This window comes from Scylla paramamosain, chromosome 7, assembly GCF_035594125.1.
Source record: "Scylla paramamosain isolate STU-SP2022 chromosome 7, ASM3559412v1, whole genome shotgun sequence".
Lineage (NCBI taxonomy): Eukaryota > Metazoa > Arthropoda > Malacostraca > Decapoda > Portunidae > Scylla > Scylla paramamosain.
This window is the reverse complement of record NC_087157.1, coordinates 28,790,616-28,818,115: the sequence shown is the minus strand read 5'-3', so window position 1 is coordinate 28,818,115 and position 27,500 is coordinate 28,790,616. Positions and strand designations below refer to the sequence as shown.

Below are 27,500 nucleotides of genomic sequence, written 5' to 3'. Positions count from 1 at the left end.
GAATTAATGAGTACGCAGAAGATACACTTAATATATATACTAAGGAATTATCTAAAGGAGTGAGAAATGTATCAGTTACAAAACATTATGAAACGAATAAAAAAAGATGCAGTCCTAAACAATATAGCCATAGAAACAAAACCAAGAAACTCACTAATTAGAAAAAAAAAAAAAGTAGAGGAGAAAAAGAAAACTAAACGACAGAAATTGCCTGTGGATTGCTTTAAATCAAGTATCCTGAGCGTCATGGCAAGCAGCAGCGAGTGAGACCAGCAAGCCACAGGTCGCCGGGTTCAGCATGAGAACGCAAGCCTCGATCCTCCCCGGCAGCGGTGCGCCGAGTAAACATCATCTTTCTGTGGGAGAGCGATTAGCAAAGCATTTAGTTCTCCTCGGAGCCAGATAGTAATTCCCACGAAGGAGGAGCTTTGGTGAATAGAGAATCAGTTGGCAATATCAGAAGTACTCAGCCGTGTATTAGTAAGAGGGTCTGTATGGCTCTCCTAAGTACAAGGTGCGCTCTTTAAGTAATTAAGGCACGTGTACCAAGCTTTCAGGGACGCGGTAAGGGAATCCAAACACTTTATGACGCCACAACACAGATTTTATCCCGGCAAAGCACTAAATGCACTCCGCCTAATGCACTCTTGAATACCAACCATGCAGCGTGGGTGGACTTTACAAAAAGTTTCATGTGGAGCAAAGTCACTAGTACTTTTCTGTTGTATATCCCTCTGGTTACGATTTTTTTTTTCTGATACCATATTTCGGCCAGTCATAGTATTAGATACACATTCGTTGTTCTACGTTTATTTTCTTTACGTTATCATGCAAACGCTGGTCATTTTAAGAACACCAGAAATTAGGGAATAAAAAAAATCCTATTTCTCGTTATTCATCATAATATATCGTTCTATTCTGATGCTAAAAAATTAATAAATAAGTAAATAAATAAATCTTTCCTTGACACAAATCAGCTCGCTTCTTCTCTTTCTCCCTCCACCCTGCCACCCCCGGTCTTTCTCTGGCTTCTCTAACTCCTAATCCACCCCCTCCCTCCCACCCCTCTCCTCCCCACCCTGCTGTCACGTCACCTGGCCGCTAATTCGTGTATTCTCCCTCCTCCTCAGGGACTCGGCGATCTTGTCACTGACTCCTTCGCGCTCCATTTGTCTTCATGGAGAGCAGCACCCGACCTCCACCGCCTCCCCCGCCCACCAGCCGCAGCCGCTCAGCCAACCCAACACCCAGATGGAAAGAGAAGGGGAAGAGGAGGTAAGGGACGCAGGGAGGATGTGTTGGGTGTGTGTGAGGTACGTGGGGGGGATCGTGAGGGCTGCTTGGTTGGTGGAGGGATGGACTTGTTGAGAAAGGGAAGAGTAGGGAAGGAAAAAAAAGGGAAGAAAAGGAGGGGAGAATGAATGTGGGTAGGATGTTTTCTTTTCTTTTTCTTTTTTTTTTCTACGTATTTGTGTTTTCTTGTTTTAAAAAATGTAAACACACACACACACACACACACACACACACACACACACACACACACACACACACACACACACGCACAACACACACACACACATTTCAATAGAGGTCCGCGTTCGCATTTATTTCTACAGCTACAAAACTTTACCTACGTTCCTACTTGGTTTGCGTTATGTATGTATTTCGAGTATACGTATTCATGTAGGAGACCAATTCACACGCTGTATTACGCATTCCATTAGTTTTCTTCACGTGCTTCCTAACATTTTTTTTTTTTTTTATGGTTCATTATTTATATTATACATATCATTTACTTAGTTCATTTGGTTTCCTTTCATGTATATATTTTGTAGGCTAGATTAGTTTAAGAGAGGATAGGTTAGGTTAGGTTAGGTTAGGTTACGTATAAATAAGGTGGGTTAGGTTAGGATATGTTAGGTTAGATTAGGTTAGGTTAGGTTAGGTTAGGTTAGGTTAGGTTAGGTTAGATGAGAATAGGTTAAGTTTTCGTATATATTGTGTTAGGATGTCAGGATAGGTTAAGTAAGATTGTTAGGTCAGATTAGGTTAGGATAGGTAAGATTAGATTGATCGTTGTATATATAGTAGTTTTAGGTTAGGTCAGGATAGGTTAAGGTAAGGTTAGGTCAAGCTAGATCCATCCTGTCTGTATTTTTTTTATTTATTTCCCATGTAGTTTTTTTCACATTTCAAGATTTTTTTTTTATATTCCCTTTACTGTGAATATTTTGCAGTGTGATACAGAGGACACGGAAACCCGATTGTTACGCATCCCCCACCCCTCCCTGGATTGATGGGATTGCTTCTCTCTCTCTCTCTCTCTCTCTCTCTCTCTCTCTCTCTCTCTCTCTCTCTCTCTCTCTCTCTCTCTCTCTCTCTCTCTCCACTCCATAAACTTTATCAACAATCCGAATCCTCTCTAAACTCCTTTTTTATTTATTTTTTATTCCATTCTCTAGTGATAACAAACATTTTCTCTCTCTCTCTCTCTCTCTCTCTCTCTCTCTCTCTCTCTCTCTCTCTCTCTCTCTCTCTCTCTCTCTAGTCTGGAAGGAAAAATGCAAGTGAGAAGAGCGACGGGGGGAAGGAGAAGGGGGAGAAGGAGGAAAAGAAGAAGAAGAGGAAGAGGAGGAAGAGGAAGAGGAACAGGAACAGGAGGAGGAGAAGGAGGAGGAGGAGGAGGAGGAGGAGGAGGAGGAGGAGGAGGAGGAAATGCACTCTTTCCTGATAGTGAGGATGTGACGAGAATGCAGGAGGAGGAGGAGGAGGAGGAGGAGGAGGAGGAGGAGGAGGAGGAGGAGGAGGAGGAGGAGGAGGAGAAGAAGAAGGAGAAGGAGGAGGAAGAATAAGGTAAAAAAATGTGAAAGTGAGAGAATATGCTTCATAATATTTCTTCATGTGGGATAAAACGTGTGAAGAGAGAGAGAGAGAGAGAGAGAGAGAGAGAGAGAGAGAGAGAGAGAGAGAGAGAGAGAGAGAGAGAGAGAGAGAGAGAGAGAGAGAGAGAGAGAGAGAGAGAGAGAGAGAGAGAGAGAGAGAGAGAGAGAGAGAGAGAGAGAGAGAGAGAGAGGAAGGGCACGAGTGGGAGAAGGAGGAGGAGGAGGAGGAGGAGGAGGAAGATATAACTATAAACTATAAACTATGAACAAAAAATAAATAAATAAATAAACTAAAAGATCACTGGGGGAATGCAAAAGCTGTCTCTGTTACAATAAAAAAGGTTAGCACACAATTATCAGATTTCGTTATCCGTGCGAAGGAACTAAATATTGTAATGAGTGGTACGCGAACCTGATGTGGCATGAGGCGTGGAGTGAGGCGCGGGGTAGAGAGGTGGTGGACTGGTGTGCGGGGCTGGGTGGGTGACATTGTGGCGGGCCGAGCAAACAGGCAAGAGGAAAAAAATAGCGGGATGACCTGGACTGGCGGAGGGACAAGAGAAGGTATGAAACGCGTTGCTGGTTTGGTCTAAAAAACACATGAACGTAAGGAAATAGGACAAGCTGCAAGAACTCAAGCCTACACGTGGTAGTCCCTATACTAAACATATCTACCTATTTCACGTATCATCTTCATCCATAAATTTGTCTAATCGTCTTGTTTCCTCTCAAATTGTGCTTTAATGATGTCACTGCTGTTGCTACTTGTGTTACCTCTTAGCCTCTGAATCTGGTAACCTTTTCATAGGCCTATTTTGCTTAGATAAGGTGATTTTATGAAGTTTTATGTCCCATCTCTTAAAATCAGTAATGTATCGTGTCTAGTAAAATCTTCAGGAAATGTTTTTAGTCTTACACTAGTCTTACACTAGTTTCCAGATTGTAAAGGTTAATGAAAGAGGGGAACAAAGTAGTAGACCTATCGGTGCCACACGAGGCTGTTAATGATGAACTGCGCCGTTTAATCCATTTCCCATCCAAATGTGACATGGTAAAGGCGAAAGAATATGATTTTTTTTTTCACTATAGGCAGAAAACAACAAATAAAAATCATAATAATAAAAGTGTATGATGCTGCAATGTTGTGTTTTTGTAGGCTTAAAATTAAATTGCCTAAAAGTGGTCATTGATAATCATACACAAATTTAAGCAGATGTTGATAGTTGATAGGCATAACAAATGAAGAAAGAACAAACAGCAGCAGATTTTTTGGCCCTAACGAGGCTAATTTGTGGTAAACGGATATACTTTCCAATCTAAAATGCTAGACTGTGAATAATAACACTTCCTCTCTTGTACGATTGTTCTAGGAGCGGAAGTTGGATGGGGTTTTTATTTATTTATTTATTTATTTATTTATTTATTTGTTTATTTATTTGTCTATTTTTTGGCAGTGGTTGAAGTGAGGGTGATGGAGGTGGTGGAAGTGATAGAGGTGGAAGTGATGGTATAAATGGTGTAGATGGAAATGGTGGTGATGGTGGTGGTGATGTTGGCTAAGATGGAGATAGTGGAGATTGTAGAAGTGGAGGTGGAAGAGGAGGAGGTAGTGAAGGTGAGAGGTGATGGTAGTGGAGGAGGTGGAGGTGGAGCAAGGAAGGTGGAGTTTCCTCTTTAAAGGTTAATCAGTGCAGTGATTATAGTTTTATCAGCTTCATTACTTATCATTTTTTAATAATTTTTCGTCTTTTTTCGGTCACCAAGTAAACACACACACACACACACACACACACACACACACACACACACACACACACACACACACACACACACACACACACACACACACACACTCTTATTAATTGAAATGACCTTTCCCCGTTCATACTTCCCAGTGAAAAACAAACCAATAAATAACACAAACCGTCACTATTCTTCACCTAAATCATTCCCTATGAAAAGAATTATTGCATATTTGTTTCCTGCCATATTGTTCGCCAAAATAAACTCGTCCCCTTTTTAAAAAAAAAAACATTTTCATTAGGTCTTTCACGGACATAATCCCTCACATAAATAATTCCCTATGGAAGGGCCAAATCTGTTTACTTTTTTCCCATCCCGTTCCCGGAAATAAGCTATAGACTTTTTCATTTTATTTTCTTCGATAATTTTTTTTTTTTTTTCACTAATATAAATGCACCTTTGATTTTTGCCCTTTTTACTCATCCGCTCAACCTTTACCTCGAACAGCCCGCCTCTCTAATACTGCTCTGAGTTCCACGCTTCATTAATGCATCTGAGTGCTTGGTGTTCCCTCCCTCACTGAAACACAGGCGCCTGTCTGTATGTTTCCCTTCGCTTCACTAATACCGACTTCCTGCTTGCCATGTTGCGAGTCTTTCATGAATTTCCCTTATCTTAATTAAGTAATGTTTTTTTTTTTTTTTCTACTTCTCTCGCCTCTAGCATTGTGTTTCCGCCGCCTCCACTAACCCCAGCTTACTGCCACGATTATCGTTTACGAATCTTAATTATTTTATCTTTTTCTTCTTTTTGCATTTCAGTAAAATGACGGTCTTTGGCAAGAAAATGTGATGCTTTCCTTTTTAAAAACTGATTCTCTTTTTTTTTGTAATCGTATAGAACCATAGCTTTTTCTCATAAACACCACCACCTCCACCACCACCACCACCACCACCGCCAACACCACCACCACCACCACTAGAGCACGCTTCTCCCACACAGCCACAGCCTCCGAGGGACAAACTTTCAATAGCGTGGCAGGTCAATTCCAAAGTTGTGAATTGGCTGTTGGACTTCCTTAACATTTTTTTTTTACTGTGGCGGAAAAGACAAAAATGTACTTGAGTTGTGTTGAAGGTGGAGGAGTGGGCGTCTGATACCGTGGACAGAGAGAGAGAGAGAGAGAGAGAGAGAGAGAGAGAGAGAGAGAGAGAGAGAGAGAGAGAGAGAGAGAGAGAGAGAGATTTCGAAATAAGTAGCCTGACGATCCTTGAAAAAGTGTTTAGTTGATGAATAGCGTGTAGCTGTTGTGTAGTTAATGATGTGGCCTGCTGCAGGTGTGTGATTGTGGTAGTGTGGCCTACTGCAGGTGTGTGATTGGTGGTGGTGTGGCCTGCTGCAGGTGTGTGATTGTGGTAGTGTGGCCTGCTGCAGGTGTGTGATTGGTGGTGGTGTGGCCTGCTGCAGGTGTGTGATTGTGGTAGTGTGGCCTGCTGCAGGTGTGTGATTGGTGGTGGTGTGGCCTGCTGCAGGTGTGTGATTGTGGTAGTGTGGCCTGCTGCAGGTGTGTGATTGGTGGTGGTGTGGCCTGCTGCAGGTGTGTGATTGGTGGTGGTGTGGCCTGCTGCAGGTGTGTGATTGGTGGTGGTGTGGCCTGCTGCAGGTGTGTGATTGTGGTGGTGTGGCCTGTTGCAGGTGTGTGATTGGTGGTGGCGTGGCCTGTTGCAGGTGTGTAATTGTGGTGGCGTGGCCTGTGTCAATATAGAATAGACTTCGTCCCCTTTAAGTTTCAGATTTATAAAGCCTCCCGTCCTCCTCCTCCTCCTCCTCCTCCTCCTCCTCCTCCTCCTCCTCCTCCTCCTCCTCCTCCTCCTCCTCCTCCTCCTCCTCCTCCTGAATTTAGTATGGTCCTGAATTTAGTATCAACGACCACAAGATTGTCTCTTTTAATATCAATCTTCAAGAATATGAAGACATTGTTGATGAGAAAGTTTACGTGTACAAAGAAGGTGACTATGAGAGACTCAGGACAATTCTTGCTGCCACACACAGACTGGAGCGCTGAACTAGGTGGAGGCAAGATTGAGGAATCATGGGCCAAATTTAATTACATTTTTTTAAAATGGTGTGAGGTCATGTATTCCAATACGCAAAAGACGTTCACATAAGAGCAACAAACCCAAATGGTGGAATAACCACAGTGAGTCACGACTACTACAGAAAAACCGTGCCTACTGCAAATATTTGTCAACTCAAAACGAAGGCGATAAACTTGAGTATGATAGACTTCGTCGCGAATCAGAAGCTCATTAAACAGTGTAAGAAAAACTTAGAAATATATATTGCAATCATCACTAAATCTAATCCCAAGGAACCTTATAGTTGCGTGTGGATAAAAAAGTGATAACATCACACATCAGCTCGATCTACCCAGATAACGGTAATCTTGCCGCCGAAGAGATTCAGATCGCTGACGCACTAAATGATTATTTTGTCTCAGTTTTTGCAGAGGAGAACATTCATGAAATGCCCGAACCGGCCTCTATGCTTCGTAACACAACTTTTTTAAGTGTCTGTGACTTTCATAAAGATGAAATAATTAAAGTAATCAACAAAATGAAAGCTAACAAAATCCCCGGTCAAGACTGTATTGCACCACGCGTCTTGAAAGAAACTAAATCTCCAATTTCAATGCTTTTCACCAAATCACTTGACTCCAGTAAGGTTCCCCATACATAAGAAAGGCAACAAATCATTCCTGAGTAACTACAGACCCATCAGCCTCACACCTGTAGTGTGTAAATTAATGGAAACTGTAATACATAATAACTTAGTGAACTTTCTAGAAGTAAACGATCTAATCAGTGATCCACAGCACGGTTTTCGAAACAGACGCTCTTGCTTAACAAACCTGTTCGACCTTTTAACAACGTTTTCATCATGTACGGCGAGGCAAAGGCAGTAGATATAATTTACCTGGAATTTCAAAAACCGTTTAACAAAGTTACCCATAGGCTTCTACTAAGTAAATTAAAGTCACATGGCATAGACGGCAAAATTTTCAAATGGCTGGAAGACTGGCTCTCTGAGAGAAAGCAACGCGTCGTAATAAATGGTAAATCTTCAAACTGGCGAGAAGTTTTAAGGGGTGTACCACAGGGATTCGTACTCGTCCCTGTTCTTTTCCTTGTCTACTTTGACGATATCGATGAGCGCCTCACCTGTAAATTATCCAAGTTCGCTGATGATACTAAAATAGTGAATAAAGCAGTTACAACAGATGGCAAAAGGAAATTACAATTCGACCTCGACCGGTTAGTCACTCATTCAGACAAGTGGCAGATAAGATTCAATGTTGATAAATGTGAAGTGTTGCACATAGGTAGGAATAATGATCGGGTAAAATACTCAATGACTCTACTCTATGACTTTCTCCCTCTGTGTCCCTTTTGCCTTTAATTCACTGAATCTGTAGTGGTAGCATAGTCACACAGACAGCCTCGTTAGACCCAGTAGGGCTATTGTTGTCTGTTATTTCCTTTCTGTTCCTTTGTATTCCTCCTCCTCCTCCTCCTCCTCCTCCTCCTCCTCCTCCTCCTCCTCCTCCTCCTCCTCCTCCTCCTCCTCCTCCTCCTTCCTTCCTCCTCCTCCTCCTCCCCCTCTCTCCCTCCCTGCCTCCCTCACAGCACCTGCCTAGTTTGAAAAATGAGTGTGTCTTTAATGATGATGGCGCTGCTGCTGATGGAAATTTTCACTTTACTACTACTACCACTGCCACTACTACTGCTACTACTACTACTACTACTACTACTACTACTACTACTACTACTACTACTACTACTACTACTACTACTACTATTACTACTATTACTATTTCTACTACTACTACTACTACTACTACCAAGCCCAAAATGTGGAGAAGTAAAGGTCTGTTGATAGATGAATAAGAAAAAAACTGGCCAAGGAGAAGCAAGTCTTATTTCGCCAGGAGAGAGCGAATGAAGGGTTAATAATGAGTCTTTTAGCGGAGCATCAAAGGCGTTTAGAGAACTCATCCTTCACTCCTCGGCCTCGCCTTGTCCGCCTCGAGGATCACCCTGGTGAGAGAGAGAGAGAGAGAGAGAGAGAGAGAGAGAGAGAGAGAGAGAGAGAGAGAGAGAGAGAGAGTCTCTTACTCAATATTTATCGCTGTAGAAATCTCTGGGCATGTGTCTCAGTCTCTCTCTCTCTCTCTCTCTCTCTCTCTCTCTCTCTCTCTCTCTCTCTCTCTCTCTCTCTCTCTCTCTCTCTCTCTCTCTCTCTCTCTCTCTCTCTCTCTCTCTCGCTCGCTCGCTCGCTGGCTCTCGCTCTCGCTCTCCACATTTTTCTGTTCTTTCTTTCTCTTCTCGTATATGGGAAGACAAGATACAAGACCAGAACGAGTATTACACACACACACACACACACACACACACACACACACACACACATGACAAGGGAACACTCCACGAAGGCGGTCAAGAAGAAAGGGAACGCTCTCGTCGTGGTGAACTCAATGCAGTGTCTCGTGGGATGGTGTCTGTGAAATTTATCCTCACTCAGAATGGGCTTTAGAGAGTTTTGCGGCCAACGAGTGCACGAGATCGACTCTTCATGCCTTTATAGTGTGAAAAATGAAGATTTGAAGCAACCACCTCAATCGCTTATCTGTGCATGGAAATTAGGGCAAGGCAAGATTTCTCACGGTTATAATGTTCTTGCGGGTCTTTGTTCTGTGTCCTACTTGAGTTTTAGCACGCTCCAGCATCATAAAGCACTGCACAATATTCATATTTTAATTAAAAGAGTCTCGGTGGCAAGACAGAAGCGTACACTCAAAACCATGAACCATTGCACACCATTTTACTTTAGATTCCTGGTAGCAAGACAGTTGCGCACGCTCGTAAACCATGAAACACTGCACCATTTACGTGTAACTTCAGAATCTCGGCAGCAAAATATAGCGTACGTACATAGAATCACTGCACAATTTCCATGTGACTTCAGAATATCGGTTTCCAATGAGTAGCTTGCAGCCATAGAGCCAGGGAGCACCGCACAGGTCAGATGTCACTTATGAATCTCGATGGCAAGACCGTCCCGTACGCTCATTGCACCAGGAATCACTGCAGTTTAGATAATTACTTCAGAATCTCGATCACTAAACATCAGAGTACGTACAAATTTTACAAGAGTTATGATAATTGATGGTGTCTTCCCTCTTTCTTTGACAATTTTGGTTTTGATTGACTTGAGGGAAAAATTAAACATTTGTGTCTCAAAAATTCTGAGAGAACACCGCAAGATATCTGCCTTTATTGCAAGAAGATTGGTATTTATAAGGGTAGTATTCCCTCCAGCAGCGAGGAAAGTGTGACTTGTCGCTGTTACATTTCTCTACCTTATTCTGATTCTTATTTCTTTCAGTGAGTCAATGAAACAGTTGGATTTATCTTGTATTATGCCTATATATTACTTATTCATGATTTTATGATACGTTAGGATTCATGAAACACTGCTCTTTACATGGAAACTCAAAGAAAAACTCGGGTACAAAGTGAAGCTGGAAAAAAAATGGGTCGTCATAATTTTCTTATATTCATGTTCATCTTTCTACCGATTTACTACTCGCGTGAATAAAAAAATATGGTTTCCGAAACTGTGCTCTTTACATAGGCACCCAGTGAGAAACTTTTGTGTGGCACCTAACTAGAAAAATGAAAAGAAAAATTAGCTCCTAGGGTTGAGGACGAAATACCACCACTAGCCAGGTCGGACATAATCCCTTGAGCGGACCAGCGAACCCCACGCCTGCAATATCAAATGAGGACAGCGGGACCAAGTTGTCTCTCGGGCTGCTACTGGATGCAAAATGGAAAAGAACACATGTAATTTATTGTGACCGGAAAAGGATGCGTCAGATAAAATGAAAATTAAGGGAGCTTTCTTTATCTTTTCTTTTTTTTGTCTCTTGTACTCGCATTTTTATTTTTTTTTCCAACCTTGATTAAACAAATTTATAGATGAGGATTATAGATGAAAAGAGACAGGTGTGTTTCATACAGGAACTGCCGCGTGTAGCCATGACAGCTTCTTGCAGCTTTCCTTATGTTCTTAATTTCTCATGTTTTAACCTTTATCGAATACTTAGAGATGAGGAAAATGTACCATGATAAAGGCGAAAGGTAGCGAGGGTCGTGGTGGTAGTGATTGATACTCGCTGTGTTGATAACGATAACGATAAATATAAGCTACCAGAATTTGTGTAACAGAACGTGGACCCGAGAAAAATTTCATTATAGCGAGGTAAAGTTGATAGTTGTCTGGTGCGCCTGTTGTCTGCTGGATGGTCTTGGTGGGTGTGCTGTTCCGGGTGTGTGGCGAGGCGCGGCACAGGGCGACGCGCGTTGGTGGTGGTGGTGGTGGTGGTTGTTATTGTTGTTGTTATTGTTGTTGTTGTTGTTGTTGTTGTTGTTGTTGTTGTTGTTGTTGTTTATTTCTTCTTCCACCACCACCATCCCCCACTACCGCCTCCTCCTCCTCCTCCTCCTCCTAACTTACAATTCCCCAAGGTCTCGTTGTCATGGTAACGATGAATATAAGACAAAAGAAGACAAGATTACGGAGCCAGCGCCGACCAGAAATGTAACTATTTTTTCTGTTTATCTCAAGTCACATGAAAAAAGCTGTTTCTGAGAGAGAGAGAGAGAGAGAGAGAGAGAGGAGAGAGAGAGAGAGAGAGAGAGAGAGAGAGAAATCCTTTTTTACATCACCAGCAATAAATTTCCTTATTGCACAGTGCTGCTGTCAATCCGCCCTACTTTTTCTCTCTCTCTCTTGCAACAAGTGAATTGAAAAAAATCATGCAATTTGCAGCGTTCTCGCGTGAAATATTTAATTATTACGTCTCATGGCTGTAATTTTTTTTCCTTTTTGCAGGTTCACTTCATATTTTATTTCACAAGTATTTCTCTCTCTCTTTTTTTTTGTTAACCATTGCCTCATTTCAACTCATTAGATACATATATATATTCTTTCTTTTTTTTTTCTGGCGTAATTATCGTGTGTTTCTTATTTAACACTATGAACATTCCTCTTCTCTCGCCTGCTCTCCTTCCCCTCGTCTTTTCCTCTGTTCCCCGTCCTTCCTTCGCGTCAAAAGCATTACCTGATGAATCCTGTTTCCTTATGTTCCTGGAGGCAAGTTTCAGGGCTGCAGTACTACGACTTTTTTTTTTTTTTTTTTTTTATCGCTTCCGCACCAATACATACATGTCTTCTTACCACGGCCTGCAGCAAAGCGTCCGGTGTTTTTATATGAAACTCAGAGCAGGGTCGGTGAACTTGTGATGGTCTTCCCGAGTCTCGCCCGCACCTGTCTGACCCACACTGGACGCTGGCCTGCTTGGGTGTATCTGGCCTACGCTGATAGATAGATGGATGGATAGGTAGATAGTAGATAGATAGATGGATAGATAAATAGATAAATAGATACAGATAGGTAAACAGATACATAGACAGACAGGCGGATACATAGACAGACACAGACAGATAGGTAGATGAATAGATGGATAGATAGATGAACAGACAGATAGATAGATAGATAGATAGATAGATAGATAGATGTATAAATAAGTAAATTAGAATAGAATAAATAGAATAGATAGATAGATAGATAATTTATTGACAATACCAAAAATACATATATTCCGCACTGGACCAACAGATGAATGATTTACATAGCCCAAGATAATGCCATTTCTTCCAACACTAGACACCGTGGAGGCAAGTATCCTGCACTCCTCTTTGTAGACAGTAATAGACTAAAAGACAGTAAACAGCAAGTGACCAAACATAGGACACCACACAGAGTCATAGGCAGAACTTAACTTACCGTGTTCCCTTTCTCCTCAATCACAAGTCCCATGATGCGCTAAAAAATCTATCAACGAGTTTGTAAGGAGGTAGAAAATTTAGAGGAATTAAGATCGTTGCTTTGTGTTGTGTTTCCCGTTGTGTTTATGTTGAGTTGCGGTGAGTCTCGTTTCTTTTTTTTATAATTTTAACTGTCAGCATTTTGTTTATTTGTTGTTTCTCTCTATTCAATTTTAAACTTCTAATATACGTATCTGTTTTAAAGCACTACTGTGTTGTCATGTGTGGCCTTTTAAAAAGTGTTCTTGATGAGAGACCAAAGCGTTTAACCAAGTATACAAACATGCGTCCCACCTTGCTATTCCTTTGATTTGTTTGGTAACGGGACGCCTTGATGTGATTACTAGCTCCCCCTTTACTGTCGATCAGTCGCGGCGGGACGCTAAACACAGAGGCAGTGAGTGCAGAAGGTTCCTCGACTTGTGATCGCCACTACGACAACCTTCCTCGCGTTACAGGTTAACACGCCTCCCTCCTCTTTATCCCCGTCACCTCACGCACGGCTTTACGACGGAGATGCAGCCGTGGCTCTGTCGTTCCCGTTTTTATTGCATTGTTATCAGTCATTTAAAGAGACTGGTAGCTGCGGAGATCCTGCCAAGTCTTATCAGATCTGGAATGGCTCCACTTGCCAGGCCGTGGGTCGGGGGAGTTGGGGGAAGGTTGGCTTGGGGCGTGTTTCAGCAGCGCCTCAGGAAAAGTGGAGGGAGTTGGTGCTGTAGAGGGAGGGGATGCTGTGGCCTGGATAGCTGCGTCTCTCCCTGCCCCGCACTTGTATCTTTAAACATTTCAGCGGTTTATTTCGACTCCTCCCAATACCCTGTGGTGAAAGTTATTGGTGTTTTGAAGGGTGTTTGTATTATTCTACTGAGAGTCTAGTATTGATTCTCCATCATCAATAGGAGAAACGCCCATGAGGACTCGACTAGTCGCCTGTGTAGCCTTTAAAAATAGTCCCGGTGAGAGAGCAAAACATTTAAGAGTACGAACACGCGTTCCACATCGCTGTTCACTTGCTCTCTATGTAAATTTCACCCACGTAGATTCCTCCTTGAAAATTTCACCACAAAAATAATGCTTCCCTTTGACAAATTCTCCCAGTTTAACCTGCCTTACCTAATTTATTACCGGGAGAAATCTTGTTGGTGGAATTTACCAGGAGAAACTTGCGGTATGCAATATTTCTAGCCTTCATTCTCCCCACTTGGAAGGTCATGACTACCCGACGGGATCTTCCTATTCACTGGAGCAGCAGCAGCAGCAGCAGCAGCTGTAGCAGCTGTAGCAGCAGCAGCAGCAGCAGCAGCAGCTGTAGCAGCTGTAGCAGCAGCAGCAGCAGCAGCAGCAGCAGCAGTAGTAGTAGTAGTAGTAGTAGTAGTAGTAGTAGTAGTAGTAGCAGCAGTAACAGTAGTATTGATTGTAGTATTAGTAACTAGTAGTAGTAGTAGTAGTAGTGTTACTAATAGTAGCAGCAGCAGGAGGAGCAACAGCAGCAGTAGTAGTAGTAGTAGTAGTGTTACTAATAGTAGCAGCAGCAGGAGGAGCAACAGCAGCAGCAGTAGTAGTAGTAGTAGTAGTAGTGTTACTAATAGTAGCAGCAGCAGGAGGAGCAAGCAGCAGCAGTAGTGGTGGCATCAGTAGTAACACTTCAGCAATTCCCACCAAACCATCACACACCGCACCAGGTAACAACCCCATGTATACGCAATGCGCTCTAAACAAGGAGTCTGATACCCCTTAGCGGCAACACATGCGGGGCTGCGCGGCACGAGGCTCCCGTGTGTTGTGTCCCCGGGCAGGAATAATAGAGAGGCATGCAGCGCCCTCCCGACTGGAATAATTACGAAGCCCTGTGAAAATTCCCTAATAGCAATAATTACGCTAGTGTTTAATATCCCTTGAATTACTGGAGATGGGGGGAGGTGGGCAGGTAATTAATGTTGTGATAACGGAACGGTGGCAGAGTAACAAGAGTAGCGGTGCAGGTGATATTGTTGGACACACGTGACTCGTATCGTGGTTCATTAGTGTATTGAGTGGGAAAGTAACGTAAACCTGACCATTTGGTGAGGGAACACACAAATGCTATCTATCTGTATATACTCTCTTGGCTTTCTCCTCTCACCACTGTTCCTCCTGTTTCCTTTTTCTATTCCTTTCTTCCCATAGCTAATTGTCAAACTTCTCTCCTCCTCCTCCTCCTCTTTTTCCTTCTTTCCTTTCAAGACTATTACTGCTACTTCCTCTTTCTCCCTTTTTCTTTCTTTTCCTCTTCCTCGCTCCTCCTCTGTCTCCTTCCTCGCTACTTCTCTTATTCCAGTCATGTGCAACTCCTCATTATACAAGTCTGAAGAGTAATTAAACGCTCTAAACATTCTCTCTCTCTCTCTCTCTCTCTCTCTCTCTCTCTCTCTCCTCTCTCTCTCTCTCTCTCTCTCTCTCTCTCTCTCTCTCTCTCTCTCTGACAGTCCCATAAGATCCATCCGGACTATTGGTATTTTCTTTCTTTTCTGCAATATATTCCTGTATATAGATACGTTCCTCCTAATATTTCCCCGTTTATTTCCTTTCCTCCTCCTCTCCCCTTCATCCTCTTCCTCGGCAGCTTTCCCAGTATGGCTTCGGTCTCGTATCTTCGCAATTCTTCACCGGTTTTGCAATTCTTAAAGTATAATTATTCATCTTTCCGAGAATTACTGTCTGTGATTTGTTTTTTTTATTCGAAGAGTTGCGAGTATTCCGACTTTGATGGGAGAAGAAAATGTTGCGTAAGTCTTTACATATCCTTCTCTCTCTCTCTCTTTCTCTCTCTCTCTCTCTCTCTCTCTCTCTCTCTCTCTCTCTCTCTACATTAACGCAAAGGAACACAAAGGAAGGAAAAGCGACCACATACCAGTAGTCACCTCGAAGATATGGATGGGATAGTAAAAACAGAGACTCCTCCCCACCCACCGCTACTTTCTCTTTCCTTTATCGCTTCTTCCATTCCTCCAGTGCTCTTATTTCTTCCCTCCCCCCCCCCCCTACCTTTTTATCTCCCTCCCCTACCCGTCGCCTCCTACACAAGCACTATTTACATGCTGACTCAGACTACGTATTCTTAGAAGTAGATTGTTCTTCCATCGCTAGCATCTCTTACAGCATCTTGTTTGTACGTATCTCCACTGTTTCTCCTCCACCTCCTCCTCCTCCTCCTCCTCCTCCTCCTTCTCCTCCTCCTCCTCCTCCTCCTCCTCCTCCTCCTCCTCATCGTTCTTTATAACCGACGTCTTTCTCCCTCCCCTTGTCTCTCTATATTCTCTCTCCTCCTCCTCCTCCTCCTCCTCCTCCTCCTCCTTCTCCTCCTCCTCCTCCTTCTCCTCCTCCTCCTCCTCCCACCCCTCTCTTGTTTGTCTCTCGTCTCTGTTCTCCAGAATTGATCTCCTCGCTCGTAGTGTATATTGCTCTCTCTCTCTCTCTCTCTCTCTCTCTCTCTCTCCTCTCTCTCTCTCTCTCTCTCTCTCTCTCTCTCTCTCTCTCTCTCTTCTCTCTCTCTCTCTTTCTCTCTCTCTCTCTCTCTCTCTCTCTTTCGTGCTGTTATTTTGTCATCAATTCCAGTATTATCAACAGACTTTCCCTGTTCTCTTCCTCCTCCTCCTCCTCCTCCTCCTCCTCTCCTGTCTTCCTGTCATTGTTACTACAAGTATATATCCTCTTTACTCATCAGCCCACACACATACACACACACACACACACACACACACACACACACACACACACACACACACACACACACACACACACACACACACACACACACACACACAGAGAGAGAGAGAGAGAGAGAGAGAGAGAGAGGAGAGAGAGAGAGGAGAGAGAGAGAGAGAGAGAGAGAGAGAGAGAGAGAGGGTTAAATCTGTAAACAAGCTCTTCACAATATTGAATCAAAGTGTGTATCAATATTTGTTTCATGAAGGCACAGCTTTTTTGTAGATTAAACACGATCCTTTTATCTATCTGTTATCCACCTCCCCATCTGAGGCTGCCGATTCAAACCCACTTGTCCTGTCTCTCTGTGCGTGTTTCCCTGTCTAATCCAGTTCTGTCGTTTTCCCTCCTGTCGTCTGTTTCCTGTCAATCTTACCTGTACATCTCCGCTTGTTTATCCAGTCCACTCGTTGATTTTTTTTATTTTTTTTTATTTATTGCACTCGTTTCATTGACCTGTTCATTCCACCTATTTAGTCCATTCATCCATTCCTTTCTTTCCTTCTATTTCACGTGGTAAATTTGCCTGTTTATTTATCTTGGCTCCAGTCACCTGGAGTCAATAACAGCGAAGGAGTCAATAATAACGAAGAATATTAGGGAGCATTTAGACAAACATAACTTGATAAATCAGTCACAGCATGGCTTCACGAAGGGGAAGTCTTGCCTGACGAACTTGTTAAGTTTTTACAGTAAAGTGTACGAGGCAGCATAATAATGGTGATAATTATGACATCCTATATCTGGACTTTAGTAAAGCGATTGACAATGTACCTCATCAGAGGCGCCTGAGAAAGGTTAGGGCACACGGGATAGATGTGAAGGTGTCAGGCTGGATAAGGTCATGGCTAAGTGACAGGCGACAGAGAGCTGTAATAAACGGCTCTAAATCCGAGTGGGGTCATGTAATTAGTGGGGTGCCACAGGGATCAGTATTAGGGCCATTGTTGTTTTTTAATATATATCAATGACTTGGGTGGTGGAATTATTAGTGATGTTAGTAAATTTACGGATGACACAAAGATATGTAGATTAATTCGGATTCCATCGCCTTGCAGGCAGATTTAGATAGGATGAATGAATGGACGGACAGATGGCAAATGCAGTTTAATATCAATAAATGCAAAGTACTTAGCGTAGGTAGAGGAAAACCACACAGTAGGTACACAATAAACAATGAAATTTTGGTAGGTTCAGGGTACGAAAAAGATTTAGGAGTTACAGTTAGCTCTGAACTCCGTCTAGGAAAGCAAAGCATAGAGACCAGAAGCAGGGCAAATAAGGTATTAGGATTCATTTTTAGGGATGTTAAAAGTAGAAGGCCCGAAGTAATATTAAAGTTAAATTTGGCGCTAGTCAGACCTCATTTAGACTACGCTGTGCAGTTCTGGTCCCCACATTACAGGAAGGATATAGATCTATTAGAATTAGTACAGAGGAGAAAAGGATACAGGGGATGAGGAGTATTCCTTACGAGGCAAGATTGAAGCTGTTAAAATTTACATTCTTTAGAGAGATGTAGGTTAAGAGGGGACCTGATAGAAATCTTTAAGTGGTATAAGGGTTATAACAAGGGGGACGTAAGCACAATTCATAGGATCAGCAACCAGGACAGAACAAGAAATAACGGGTTCAAGCTTGAAAAATTTAGGTTTAAGAAAGAGAAGGGAAGAAACTGGTTCTCAAATAGAGTGGTAGATGAGTGGAACGGACTCAGTAATTATGTTGTTAGTGCTAAGACATTACGGAGCTTTAAGAGAAGATTAGACAGGTTTATGGATGGGGATGATAGGTGGAAATAGGTAAATATATTTCATACAGGGACTGCAACGTGTAAGCCTGGTGGCTTCTTGCAGCTTCCCTTATTTCTTATGTTCTTATGTTCTTATTTCATCCACCTCCTTCTGTTCATTCTACATTAATCGTTTACTTGTTCATCCCACTTGTCTGGTTCACTCATAACTTTTTTTACTTATTTTATTTTATTTTTTTCTGTCAATTATACGCGTGTAATTTACTTCTTTATTTAACCTGATTTATCCAACGGCCCAGTCCTTCATGTTCACTCCTCCTGTTCATTTCTTTTAACACTTCCTTCTATCCATTCCACATTTCTAGTTTATATGTATGTACATTTCACATGTTAAATCTTCCTGTCCACTTCTTTTGTCCTTTCTACCTGTCTTGTTTATCTTTACATACTGTAAACATTCATTTACGTATGTGCTACACTCTCATAAATAGTTTTGTAGCATAGAAAAGACAAAAATTACCTTCTTCTCTTTCTTTTTCTGTTTGTATCCATGCAAACATCTTTTTATATTACTCTCAGTGTTATCAACGAAGGCCATAGCAGCCAAAGGGTTAAATATACCAGCTTCCACTTAGTCCTTCCATTGCGATACGAAACAGTTAACACCACCAGAAATAATGCATGAAATCTTTAAAAGCATCTACAAGAAAGTAGGGGATTAAAAGAATAGATTTAAAGGTTTAAAAAATGGAGGGTGGCTATAAAACAAGTAAAGATGTCTCAGAATAATTAGTGATTAAGGAAAAATGTACCAATCAGTAATCAAAGGGTTAATTATACTCCCCCACTCCACTTCCCCACTTTTTTTTTTCAGTCCACCCTTCTGGTTCACTTGTACCTAAACTGTAATCACCGCACCATCCTTTCTACCCACCTGTCGATATCCACTCCACCGGCTCAGTATATTTGCATCTCATCAGCTCACTCCACCAATATATAATCCCCCGCAGTCCACTTCCCAGCCCGCGCCCCTCTCAATTTGATCAGGCTGACTACTGTGATCCACCTGTTTACTGTAAGCCTCCACCTTCCCCTTCCCCTCGACCAATCAGCGGCCGCCTCTTCCTCTCCCTCCCCACTTTCAACAGACACTCTAATTACTTGTATTGGGGGAGAGAGAGAGAGAGAGGTGGGGGAGGGAAATGAAGGGAAGGTAGACTTTATGCTTTCATTATACATTCGGAAGGAGATGGAGGGTACAAGAGAAAACGAAGAGAGGAAGGGAAGTAAAAGCAGGAAAAAGAGAAAAGAAAGTGAAAAAGGAGGAGGAAAAGTTACGCAGAAGTCGGAGGACGAGAAAGAGCGTACAGAGGAACAGAAAATAGGGCGCAAAAAGCAGCAGACATCTTGGCCCTTATGAAGTTGTTTGTGATACACTGCACCCTCTAATTAAACCAATAGACGTAGAAGAAAAGGAGAAAGAGGAAGAGGTAGAGGAGAAAGAGGAGGAGGGGAAAGGGGAGGAGGGAGAGGAGACTATATTTTTATTTGCATAACTATATTATCATTTGTATAACACAGCAGTCTTTGTGAAGGAGCGTGACAAAAACATTAACTTCCTACATCTAGCTTTTCGGAGCAAGTCTAAGCCATCTTGCTGGGCCCTGCAAGGAGTCGCGGAACAGTCTGTCAAAGTTCTCAACAGATCTTGCCCTGTGTCACGAAGCCCGCGCCAGTGCAGGGAGCGAAATTGTTTTTGTTTCAGTCCGTGACACAGACTGTAGTTACCTGTTAGCAGCGAGTGACATATTTTTTAGAAAAACATCGGAAATTGCGCCGCTCACAGAGGGCGTGTAGGCTGCAGCAGGAGAGAGCCTGGGAACAAATAGGCACAGATGCTTTTCGTTATATTCATTTTTTTTTTCTCACTCTCTGTAAAGAGTCTTGATAGGAATTTTGAAGTCTCAATTTTTTTTTCATAGTAATATCGGTCATACTGCGTCTTTTTTTCAGTATTATCGACCATGCTGCGTTTAAAGATATTAATTTTTTTTTCAGTATTACTGATCACGCTGCGTTTAAAGGTACTATTTTTTTTTTTTTCTAGTATTGTCAACTATGCTGCGTTTAAAGATATTCATTTTTTTCCCACTATTATTGACCACGCTGCGTTTAAAGGTACTCGCTCATAGTCCAGATTCTGTAAGTTCACCACAAGCTGACCTCCCCCTTCTCCCCACAAAACATATAGATAACGCAGATGAAATAAACAAGTGAACCGTCGAAGCAAGTACCAGATGACTGCGTATTATTCATTAAGGCAACAAGTATGTGAAGGTGTTAAGTGTGATACTGTATTATTTGTATTTGCCAATATGTTTGTGTTCATGTTCATTGCTTATTCAACGAGATATACAGACAGACATACATATTAAAAGACAGACAGACAGACAGGCAGGCAGGTCGACAGGCAGTACAGGAATGGAGTAAAGGAACGAAAAAAACAGAAAGGAGAAGACAGGAAGGGAGGAGGACAGAAGAAAAGGAGGGAAGGATAATCAAGTGAGAGGGAAGAGGAGAGAAAGACAGGAAAACAGCAGTGAGAGAGAGAGAGAGAGAGAGAGAGAGAGAGAGAGAGAGAGAGAGAGAGAGAGAGAGAGAGAGAGGCTGCGAGATGGTGGTAGATAAAGGAAGAGAAAGATGGCACCGGAGATGGAGATAAGAGAGAGAGAGAGAGAGAGAGAGAGAGAGAGAGAGATGAGAGAGAGAGAGAGAGAGAGAGAGAGAGAGAGAGAGAGAGAGAGAGAGAGAGAGAGAGAGTATTGATGGGTCACTTTCCATTTCCAGTTTGAACTCTCTCTCTCTCTCTCTCTCTCTCTCTCTCTCTCTCTCTCTCTCTCTCTCCTCTCTCTCTCTCTCTCTCTCCTCTCTCTCTCTCTCTCTCTCTCTCTCTCTCTACATCTCATTAAAGCAGAAGGCTGATTACGTGCAGAAAATTACACCGAATTTTTTTTTTTTTTTTTTTTTTTTTTTTTTTTTTTTTTTTTTTTAGGAAGCTTTAATAAGTTCCCAGTACGGCGATCACTCTTAATTGGTCGACCCCAGAAGGAGGAACACTGCCTGTCTGTCTGACGCTTAAAGGAAACCGCCGCAGCACAACGCAACACGCCAAAACACAACACAACACAATACAACACAGAGATCGGTAAAATTTTAGTCTTCAGATTGTGCTGTCACTCACTCACTCGCCCACTCGCTGCAGTAACAGTGCTTTATTTATTTACTTTATTATTGTTATTATTTTTTTTCATGTTTCGTTGTGATTTATGATTATAGTGATTCGGGATATTCTTCTCCATTTCTTTTTCTTTTTCTTTCCTTTCTCTGGAGCAACGCGCTGGTTTTCTCTTGTTCGAGTTCATATTTTTTCTTTTTTTCAGGCGCTTTCCTTTTTCTATTTTCGTGTTTTCTTTTTTTTTCTCTATTTTCTTTGGCTTCGGGAGCATCTCTGTTTTGTTTTTATTTTCTCATATTCCACCTGTCTCTCTCAGCTCTGAGGTAAATGTAAGAGGCTCACCGTTTAGGCCTCACAAAAAGTCTCACCGGAAATGCCTAGCCTACATACCACATAGAGAAAAAAAAAAAATAAATAAATAAATAAAAAAAGATGTAATTGTGAATGCCAAACTACAACTTCTCTCATTCAAAACACACACACATGCATAAATAGTTCAAGATAAAAGACAGAACACAAACTAGACAAGTCATTAGTACAGTACAAGAATATCCATCCCTTCTGACTTATTAGATATACTTATAATCTTTCCACTTCATAATGCACAAACTTTCTTCCCCTGCTGTTAGTGTGGCGGAGGGGGAAGGGCTGAAGGGGAGGAGTCTTCTCTGTTTTCTATCCCGCTGTCACACTGATGCTAAAGAGAAAGAAGGGATTTGTATTATGAAGCCAGAAGGTTTTGTGTCATATACTGCTGGTGTGCGTCCATTCTGTGTGTCCTCTTTTTCCCACCTTCTCTTCCTCCTCCTCTTCCTCCTCCTTCCCCTTCTTCTCCCTTCCCTTCCGTTCTCCTAATTCGTCTCCAACCGTCTCTCTCTCTCTCTCTCTCTCTCTCTCTCTCTCTCTCTCTCTCTCTCTCTCTCTCTCTCTCTCTCTCTCTCTCTCTCTCTCTCTCTGTCTCGTTTTTCTTTCTCTTTTTTTTTTCTTCTGGTCCCTGAACCATTAATTTCCTGGCTCTCCTCCTCCTCCTTCTCCTCCTCTTCCACCTCCTCCTCACCTCTTGGTCATTGGCGTGGGGTCAGCGGTGTCATATCCAGTCCACCTGCCAGTGACACACACACACACACACACACACACACACACACACACACACACACACACTGGGACGAGAGTTCGTGTCGATTTAGATAGAAAAAACGAATAAATAATTGCCAGTTCGAATTAAATTGACGTACAAGCCCCGCCCCCTCCCCCTTGTCCCACCAATCAGACGGCCTGTCTCCTGATCCCTGACGAATCACGTGCCTTTGAGCGGATACAGTGTCACGCTTTTTGTCATTAAGGTGACCAATGAGGTGTGTCGAAGAGGAAAAAGGCGGGGCTTGAACATTTACGAAGCCAATGAGGTGAAAGAGAAAAAGAGAGGGGAGGAAGAGGAAAGTGAAAGAGGGGAGAAAAGAGAGGAGGAAGGTGAGAGATTGTCCGTGAAATTAGGTAATACTCCTTGTATTGTGTGGGAAGGGAATGTGTGTCCGTGTGTGTGTGTGTGTGTGTGTGTGTGTGTGTGTGTGTGTGTGTGTGTGTGTGTGTGTGTGTGTGTGTGTGTGCTGCAGGAAAGCTCACCCATCAAGGAAATAAAAAAAAACAATCAATAAAAAGAAAACACTCCAAATAAACGGAAAACAATAAACGTATTCTCGTATCGTGAAAGGTTTTGGGAGAGAGAGAGAGAGAGAGAGAGAGAGAGAGAGAGAGAGAGAGAGAGAGAGAGAGAGAGAGAGAGAGAGAGAGAGAGAGAGAGAGGAGCATACCTATTAAATTGCAACCAAAAATAGAAAAGTGCCAGACAGGATAACCCAAACAAAAGCCATGGAAGGAAGGGAGGGAAGCTGGTGGCTGGAATGGAAAAAAAAAAATAAATAAATAAATAAACATGAACGAAGCTATTTCAGAATAGAAGGACTCCTGGCCTCTTATCATCTGGCATTGCTGTCCTCGTCTGAAGGGAACATACCAGATTATCGCCCTATATTTATACCACCATTCCGTCCTCCACTACCTTTTTTTAAAGATAAATGAATATACAATTTTTCCACTCCCTTGCTGTGCCTCGTTATGAGAGAGGTATTGAATTTGCAGAAGTTATATAAAACAAGAATAATATAAACGAGGTCCATAGGGTTGGTGATCAGGACAGGACTAAAAGGAATATGTTCAAGCTTGATAAAGTTGAATTACAGAAGAGTAAAGGAAGATATTTTTTCTCAAATAGAGGGGTGGATAAATGAAATAGACTCAGTCATGAGGTTGTTAGTAGCGAGTCAGTAGGGATCCTTAAAAGAAGATTGGTTACATTTATTGATAGTCCCGATACGTGGATATAGGTAGACATGTGCTGTGCAGGAACTACCTCGTGTAGGCTCCGTGGCTTCTTGCAACTTCCCTGATGTTCTTATGTTTTACGTCATGGGTATTAATGAGAGACCTAAACTGCATCTATTTGGGACATAAGTGAGTTAGGGATCCGCTGGGCATCTTGTTAGGGACACCATGGCATTAGAAGGTCTACTGTACATCTTTTATTAAGGGAACCTCATCTCGGATACTGTTGGGTCTCGCGGGTCGTGTTTGGAAGACTGGCTGTGGTTGGGTGTGATTGCTTCCTAACCACGCAGCGAACTTGCCTCTCAAAGTTGGTGAAAAGCCGCGTCACAAGTTTGGGGAGCGTGACGTGGGTCCGGATGCTGGCTGACCGAGGTGATGGTGAGGTGTGAATGTGAGTGTGTGTGTTTGTGTTTGTCCTCGTGTTGTTGATGGTTTTGTTTTGTTATTGTTGTTGTTGTTGTTATTATTATTATTATTATTATTATTATTATTATTATTATTATTATTATTATTATTATTATTATTATTATTGTTGTTGTTGTTGCATTTTTATTTTAATCATTATTCTCCTCCTCCTCCTCCTCCTCCTCCTCCTCCTCCTCCTCCTCCTCCTCCTCCTCCTCCTCCTCCTCCTCCTCCTCCTCCTCCTCCTCCCCACCACCACCACCACCACCACCACCACCACCATCATCATCATCATCATCATCATCATCATCATCATTGTCATCATCATTGTCATCATCATCATCATCATCACCACCATCATCACTACAGCACGTTCCCCTTCACGTCACAAGACTGAAGAGAAAAACATGAAGGATCGCAGCACACTTTGTTTATTTGTTTGTTTCTTTATATGTATGTTTTGACATTTGCGTCATTTTTCAGTGTCCACCTCTCTACGTTGCGTCAGTGATGGTGGTGGTGGTGGTGGTGCTGGTGGTGCTGCTGGTGGTGCTGGTGTGTTTTATTTGTTTTAAAGTTTCGTCATTTATCTGTTTACACTTATTCACTACTACTACTACTGCTACTATTACTACTACTACTACTACTACTACTACTACTACTACTACTACTACTACTACTACTATTAATCCTATAACCTCAATTTCAACAACAACAACAATAACAACAACAATAACCACCACCACTATTACTACTACTACTACTACTACTACTACTACTACTACTACTACTACTACTAATAATAATAATAATAATAATAATAATAATAATAGTAATAATAATAATAATAATAATGATAATAATAATACTGTTTTGGGCGTCGGGAAAGCGGTCCAGTGTGTAGAGAAGTGTCGCTGCCTATGATGTGATGTAATGGTGCGGTGGAGAGAGAAGGTGTACTCGTAGTAAAACAATTGAAGGTAGTTGTATTCTTAAAAAGGTCCTAATCGTGAAGTGCTGGAAGTGTCGATGAGTGTAGTGTTGGTTATGATGAAATATGTTACGTGGGTGGTGGTGGAAGTGGTGCTGGTGGTGGTACTTGATGGTGGTGCAGGCGGTAGTGGCAATGAGGTGCTTCCGAGAGCCATACACGAATCCCTGGAAATAACTGCGTTGGTACTGGAAGCGAAAGGGGAAGGAAGGATGCAGGAGATGTACGAGAGAGTGAATAGAACCGCTATGCTGGAGAGAGACAGAGAGACAGAGAGACAGAGAGACAGGGATAGACGGATGGAGGTTGGACGGAGCGAGACAGGTGAATACAGTGCTTGGTAAAGGCCAGAAGTTCGTGGGTAGGAGGGTGGAAGGGACAGGAATGGAGTGGTTTGAAGAGGTGGGGCAGTGTGGGAGGTGAGGCCGAGAGTGTTGTAGTGGGTGAGTGAGGAGGCGAGGGAGAGGACACGAGGAGAAAGGAGAGGCGGGGGAGGGAGCTTAAAGGGAGGGAGGGGGACTGCAGAGGTTCTTGTGTGGCTTGGTTTTGGGTTCACGGGTTTTATTGGTGCAAGTTATGTTTATTTCACGCTTTTTAGTTACATATTCTTGTGTGGTTCTATGATTTTTGTGATTATTACGTTTTTTTTTCATATTTTCTTCTTCCTTTCGTTTTTCATCTTCACGTTTTCTTTTCTGCGTGTATTTTTGGTTTTCTTTCCCTCTTACCTACATCTTTTTTTATCTTTCTTGTGTTTGTATTTTCTCCTCCTTCCTTTCTTCCTCGCTTCGTGTTTCTTCCTGCTTGCGTTTCTATTTTCTCCTCCTTTCTTTCTTTCTGGTAGTGTTTCTGTTTCCTTTTTTTCTTCCTCCTTGCACTTTTCATCCTTCATGTGTTCATATTTCTTTTCATCTCTTCTCTCCTCCTTTCAAGTTTTCTCTTTTGCATATTTGTATTTCTTTTTCTCTCTTGTATCTCCCTCTTTGTCTTCTTCTTCCGTGTGTTTATACTTCTCCTCGTCTCTTCTTTCTCCTTCCTTGCATCCTTCTCCGTTGTAATCCTATTCTCTCCTCGTATTCCTCTCCATCTCCCTTCCTTGACCCTCGTATCTATATACACATACTCTTTCCCCGTGACCTGCTGTGACATAAACACGGTACCTACATGGGCAGAATACACACAACATACTTATATGTCAACAGTACTTGCCTTGCCGTGTAGTGATAGCAGTAGTGGAGGAGACAGGACCGTGGGGGCTGTGTGGAGTACAGAACGCTGGGAAAGAGATGGTGAGGATGAAGAAGCAAACCCTGTAACGATGTGGTGGTGGTGGTGGTGGTGGAAGTGGTGGTGGTGGTGGTGGTGGTGTAGGATAATGAAGGGCATGAGAGAATATGAAAGCAACACTAGCGACGCATTACGAAGAAGAGGAAGCGATCAGTCAAGAGAGAGAGAGAGAGAGAGAGAGAGAGAGAGAGAGAGAGAGAGGGAGAGAGAGAGAGAGAGAGAGAGAGAGAGAGAGGGGGTTACGAGAGTTCTTCATTAAGGAGGGAATGATGCCGAGCTGGGGAAATCATGTGTGTGTGTGTGTGTGTGTGTGTGTGTATGTGTGTGTGTATGTCTAAGTGTATGCGAGAGACAGATAAGTGTGAGAGATCCATAAAAAGAAGAGAAGAAGAGAGGAGAGAAGATACGAGTAGACAGAGAGGGCATAAGATTCATGGAAGAGGAGGAGGAGGAGAAGGAGGAGGAGGAGGAGGAGGAGGAGGATGTCGACAAGTCAGAGGAAAAAGAGGGAAAAAAGGAAGGAAAGAACAGGAGGACTCGTGCTGGAGTTAAAAATAGTCTTTGGACACACTCTAACTCAGATGGGAGGCAAGGGCGGTTGGCGGATGGTGGTGGTGCTTGTGAGGGCGGGAGGAAGAAATTGAGAAAGAAAGAAAGGAAAAGGAGAGAGAGAGAGAGAGAGAGAGAGAGAGAGAGAGAGGAGAGAGAGAGAGAGAGAGGAGAGAGAGAGAGAGAGAGAGAGAGAGGGTGGGGAAAGGCAGCAGATTACGAAGGAGAAAGGAAAAAAAAGCGAAGGAATTAAAGGAAGGGACAGGAATTAAGAGTGAAAGAAATAAAAAAAAGAAAGAGAAGAAACAATTGGTAGAGAAAAGGGGATGTAAATATAAAAAGCAAGGAAAGAGCAAAATATAAGAGTTTAAAAAGAAGCGCTTACATGACAGAAGGAGGGGAGTGGAGGTGAAGGAATTAAGAAAAAGAAAGGTTAAAGAAAATAATAGATTAAAGAACAGTAAGAGAGATGAGAAAGGAGGGAGAGATGAAAACAAGAGAGGTAAGCGAGGAAATAGCTAAATCCGGAGATAAAGAGATTTAAAGAACAATAGAGAGAGAGAGAGAGAG

At 42.5% G+C, this 27,500-nt stretch overlaps 1 long non-coding RNA gene across 3 annotated transcripts in view; it reads left to right on the top strand.

The window, feature by feature from the left end:
• LOC135102299 (uncharacterized) overlaps positions 1–27,500 on the top strand; it is a 285,859-nt gene that overhangs the window by 255,148 nt on the left and 3,211 nt on the right. For all 3 annotated transcript variants that reach the window (XR_010269613.1, XR_010269612.1, XR_010269614.1), the window contains one exon: positions 1,131–1,275. This is a non-coding gene — a long non-coding RNA (uncharacterized LOC135102299). The remainder of the gene's footprint in view (positions 1–1,130; positions 1,276–27,500) is intronic.